This window comes from Moschus berezovskii, chromosome 21, assembly GCF_049115385.1.
Source record: "Moschus berezovskii isolate FMDL1 chromosome 21, NW_MosBer_1.0, whole genome shotgun sequence".
In the NCBI taxonomy this organism is placed as follows: Eukaryota; Metazoa; Chordata; class Mammalia; order Artiodactyla; family Moschidae; genus Moschus; species Moschus berezovskii.
The window spans coordinates 64,934,600-64,939,854 of record NC_142480.1 but is presented as its reverse complement, the minus strand read 5'-3'; the positions used below and the strand labels follow the sequence as shown (position 1 = coordinate 64,939,854).

Here is a 5,255-nt window from a genome sequence, read left to right as displayed (position 1 = left end):
GGCCAGAATACTTCAGTGGGTTGCCATGCCTTTCTCCAAGGGATCTTCCCACCCAGGGATCGAACCCAGGTCTCCTGCACTGAGGTGGATTCTTTACCATCTGAGCCACCAGGGAAGCTCAAGAATACCAGAGTGGGTAGCCTATCCCTTCTCCAGAGGATCTTCCTGACCCAGGAATCGAACTGGGGTCTCCTGCATTGCAGGTAGATTTTTTATCAGCTGAACTACCAGGGAAACCCCTCTGCAGACATAGATTCTGGAAATAAGGTCAGAGTTCAGATGGATGGCCCAGGCTTTCTGGATTATAACAGGAAAAAACTGCATGTTTTTAAAATGTTGGGATGTCTGCACACCCTCTTCTACCTTTATGCTAACTATAATATTTGTTTCCTAAAACCTTGAAAGGGAGCCATCCGCATGAGTACATGTGTAAGGCGTGTGAAGTGTTGCCATGTTGTCACTTGCTCACTGTGTTCTGATATTTGCTGGCAGCTCCAAAAGGGATTGAAAGTCAAGTTGCCTTTAATTTGGAATTGATTGAGCATGCCTCCTCAGTTCCTATTAGCATGTGGGGCTTTGAACAGAGATTAAGCAATTCCCTAGTGCTGGCCTAGAAATCAGTATCCTAATTAGTGTTCAAAGCAGACAGCCATTTCCAAGCAAAACCTCCTGTTCTGGCATAATTGGCTTGGACTTTCAATTTCAAGCCTCTTTTGGAAAGTAAGGGCAGTGCATGATTTAAATTTATCAGAGGAGCTTTCAAATGTTCAAGTGTAATTTGGGAGGATTGGGATTATCACTTTTGCAGTCCTCCGAGGCCGACTGGGGAGAATGTTCTGGGCTTTTTGGTCCAAAGATAATGGCTCAGGAGTTATTAAGTGCCAGGCATTGACATAGGTGCTGCAAATACAGTGGTGAAGCCAAAACAGAGACAGTTCCAGCTCTGGTGGAGTTTATCGTCTAAGACGGGGCAGATACGGTAAGAGGCCCTCGGGCATAAACGCAGTCACACCAGTGGTAGGACAGGGACATGGTCTAGGAGAGCTCATGCTGGGGACCCAGAGGAGTGACAACTGAGTTCTGGAAGGTGGGTGGGTGAGGAGGGGCAGGCCTGTCCGTAGCACAGGAATGCTGGAGTGGCTGGAGGGGAGAGGAGCTGTCAGTGCAGGGGCGCTGAGCAGTGATGCCCTTGGCCAAGGGAAGCACAGTGCCTGAAGTGCAGGGGCTGGTCTGGCCCCTGGGTTGGGGCGTCGGTGTTGGAAGGAGCTAGCCTGTTGCTCCCAGCCTGGTCCAGTTGTCCCGCAGATGCAAATAGCCTCATGGGCCACAACACCAGACAAAATGTCCCCGAGGCCGTGATGAAGTGTAACAGACTGAGGTCACTTGACAGTCATGTCTAAGTACAGACAAGTTGAGGCGCAAACCTCAGAAGAACGCACACCCTTCTCTCTGGGTTCAAACCAGCGACTGCTGCTCCTTCACCTCCATCGAGGCTGCACCCTTGCACACAGCATTTATCTTTTATCAGACGCCCAATCGCAGAGCGGTCCCCACTTCCTGACAACCTCTGTCTAGAGCAGAGTCCCACTTCCGTGGGCACCCCAAGTCCTGATAGAAGCCCTACACTGCCGGGAGATGGTAAGGAGATGCCAGTGGATCCTCTCGGGGCTCGGCTGGTAAGATCCAAGGTGAAGGAGGCGGCACCGTCTTCTATTTCCCCTTGGGGAGTGGAGCGGGGACTTGAAGGACTGCACTGGCTCTTTCCCAAACTCTGCTTTACATCCCAGCTACCCCTGATATTTAGACCCTCTGTAGGTGAGTTCAGGTGCCTTCGGAGCTTCAGCTGAAATGCAGAAACTATTGTCTTGGTATTTCAGAGGAAACGTGTGCAACATGTAGATGGACCGGGCTCTTGACACTTCACCCACTGTTCTGCCCACAGCAGGTGAGTTCTGGGCAGTCTAGGGGCAGGAGGGGCCCCAGAACCCTTCCCATCCCCGCTTCCTACCCTCGTGCCCCAGTGGTACCCAACCCTGGCATGAATGAGCTCCCATCCAGTGAATACTGATCTCAGGGCAGCTGCCAATTCTGGCCCCACTACTGAGGACCTGCCGGTATACATCTGCTCTGCTCCCCTGAGCACTGAGGCCCGTAGCCATCAGGGTGGAACAGAGCCCCAGAGCCAGCCTTGGTGGTGGGACCCAGGAGCCAGGAGCCTCAGTCCACGCCAGACAGCTTCCCCCGGGAGGAGAGGCTGTGACAGCCTCAGTGTGAGTCCATGGGACTCCGGCCATCCTCTGGAGAAGTGTGACCACTGAGTCTGAGGAAATGGTGACGTCCAGACCCAAAGTGGCTAACTTTCCTAGGTGCCCTCCTTACCCAGTAAGGGGAACTGTGCCAAGTCCCAGCTGCAGGACAGTCTGGAGTTTCTGATGTCATGCTCTTAGAAATGGTCTTTGCACAGCCAGGGATCCTCATGACTGGGAGAAAAAGCCCAGTTTTCTTCTTGGAAGTTCCAGCCAAATCAGGCTTGTTGAAGCACTTCACTAAAATCCAGGAGAAAGACCCTTTGCTTTCAGCCCTGAGTGTAGGATTCCTGTTCTCAGGCGGATTCTCTTCCAGTGGGATTTGGAGAGAGGCCTGGATTTGGAGTCTTCCACTCCTTGTGTGATCACAGGCAAGCCACACAACCTCTCTTTTTTTTAACTTTATTTTTAAATTGAAGTATAATTAATTTACAATGTTGTGTTAGTTTTAAGTATACAGCAAAATGGATCAGTTATATACATATACAATCAGTTATATATATATATATATACACACACACACATGCTCTTTTTCAGATTCTTTTACATCACAGGTTATCACAAGATAGCATTACATCTTCTAGTCTACAGTAGGTACTTGTTTGCCTGTTTCATACAGTAGTGTGTGTATAATCCAAACTCCTAATTTATCTCTTCCCCACTCCTACCCCACTGTCCTCTTTAGTAATCACAAATTTGTTTTCTATGTCTGTGAGTATATTTCTATTTTGTATATAGGTTAGTTTGTATAATTCTTTTTAGATTGCACAAATAAGAAATATCATGATATTTGTCTTTTTCTGTTTGACTTAACTTCACTTAATACGATAATCTGTATCTCCATCCATGTTGTTTCCACTGGCATTCTTCCATTCTTTTTTATGGCTGAGTAACACTCATATATATATATGTGTGTATGTATATATCACCGCTTCTTTATCCATTCAAGTGTATGTAGACATTTATGACTGTTTCCACATCTTGGCTATTGTAAATAGTGCTATGAACATTGGGGTGCATGTATCTTTTCAAATTAGCGTTTTCTCTGGATACACACCCAGGAGTGGGATTGCAGCATCACATGGTAACTCTATTTTTACTTTTTTTAAGGAGCCTCCATACTGTTCTCCACAGTGGCTGCACCAATCTACATTCTCAGCAACAGTGTAGGTGGGTTCTCTTTTCTCCACACCCTTTCCAGCACTTACTGTTTGTAGAATTTTTAGTAATGGGCATTCTGACTGGTATGAGGTGATACATCACTGTAGTTTTGATTTGCATTTATTTAATAATTAGCTATACTGAACACCTTTTCGTGTGTCTGTTGGCCATCAGTATATTTTCTTCGGAGAAATGTATACTTAGTTTTTCTGCCCATTTTTCACTGAGTGTTTTATTTTTTGATATTAAGCTGTCTGAGCTGCTTGTATATTTTGGAAATTAATTCCTTGTTGGTAACATCATTTGCAAATATTTACTCCAAGTCCATAGACTGTATTTTCATTTTTGTTTATGGCCTCCTTTGCTGTGCAAAAGCTTTTAAGTTTAATTAGGTCTCATTTGTTTATTTTTGCTTTTATTTCCATTACTCTAGGAGGAGGATCCAGAAAGATGTTGCTGCGATTTATGTCATATGGAGTTCTGTGGGCTTCAGTTTTCTTGTTTGCACAACAGGAGAAGTGGTTTCTGAGGAAGGCAGTGCAGCTCCATGAGGATGGACACAGTCCCGGGGAGGCAGCTGCTTGTGCCAGGTGCCAGGTGGGCACTTGGGGGTCAGAAGACAGCGGTAATCCCTCGCTGGTTTGCCCCATCTAGATGCTCAGGACTAATGCGGGGAGGGAACTTCTGGCCAGGCCTCTGCTGACTCCAATCTTTTGAAACAAGAGAGGCTGGCGCTCTGCCATAATCATCTCCATTCCTCACAAAGCAGCCTGGAGTCATGTCCCACATAGCTGGATTAGTGCTGCCTTTTGGTCTGATGTGACAATTAATTGAATGTGTGAGACAACATGAAAGCATGACAAATGGCCCCTTCCATGCTAAGATTTCTAACTTTTCAGAGAACTGTGTCACGTGACGGGCAAAAAACCTCCATCTTTTAGCTTCATTCCTCTACAAGAGTTGCTGATTAAACAAAGCAGACAAACAGCCACAGGACACCTGGGTCTCAGGCAGGGTGTCTGGGCAGCTGCAAGGGTTTCTGCCAGAATGCATCCACTCTGCCTGGATCTGTCCCTTCTGGCCGTCTCCGAGTAGCATTGAGTCCTGGAGCAGCATTTTAAAAAGCTGATTTGGTTCAAGCTTTTAAAAGATCAAAACAAAACAAACCCCCACCCCCGCTGTGATGAACAACAACTTTTTCTCAGGCTTGGGAGTGCAGCAGCCAGGTTGCCCCTGGTGACAACACATTTTGGATTGACTGCTCCTCTGTGCCTTTGTTTCCCAGGTACATAGTGAGGTCTCAGAAGGTCAAGCTTGTTTCCGGCTGCACTTTCTGGGAAGCCAAACCCAATACCTCATAGCCTCTCTCCTGCCCTTAGCACCCTGGGAGGCATTGTGGCAGGAAGAATAGAGCCATCTGGTTGCAGGATTCCCAGGGCCTCTTGCCTGGGAACAGATCGTCTGATGGCAAATGACGGCGGCCGCTGACCACGTCAGGCCCTGTCTGCTGACCACTGCCAGGTCCCTGCACCCCGGGGGCATTCGTCCAGGCTGCCCAGCCCCCGGCCCAGTCCCACCTCTGGAACCACAGGGACCTTCTGTCCTTCAGTTTCCTGGAAACCTCTGCCCATCAGTCCCCTCCCAAGCAGTCTGGAAAAGAGAACCAAGCCTGGGCCAGGAGAGACGAGCAAAGAGGAGGCCGGCTTCCCCAGCCCACTTCACCTTTCCACAAAGGCAGTGCTTTGCTCCCACCTCTCCTGAGGCCTCGGTTGCTGCAGTAACCCACGA

At 48.1% G+C, this 5,255-nt stretch overlaps 1 long non-coding RNA gene across 3 annotated transcripts; it reads left to right on the top strand.

The window, feature by feature from the left end:
- The first annotated feature begins 1,564 nt into the window (after positions 1-1,564).
- Positions 1,565-4,454, top strand: LOC148774583 (uncharacterized). 3 transcript variants are annotated; one of them, XR_016035734.1, is made up of 4 exons: positions 1,565-1,676; positions 1,878-1,945; positions 3,417-3,476; positions 3,901-4,454. It is a non-coding gene; the product is annotated as an uncharacterized LOC148774583 (long non-coding RNA). The 3 variants fall into 3 exon arrangements; XR_016035736.1 differs by having other exon boundaries at positions 1,566-1,638; XR_016035735.1 differs by having other exon boundaries at positions 1,601-1,688.
- Positions 4,455-5,255: the final 801 nt, after the last annotated feature.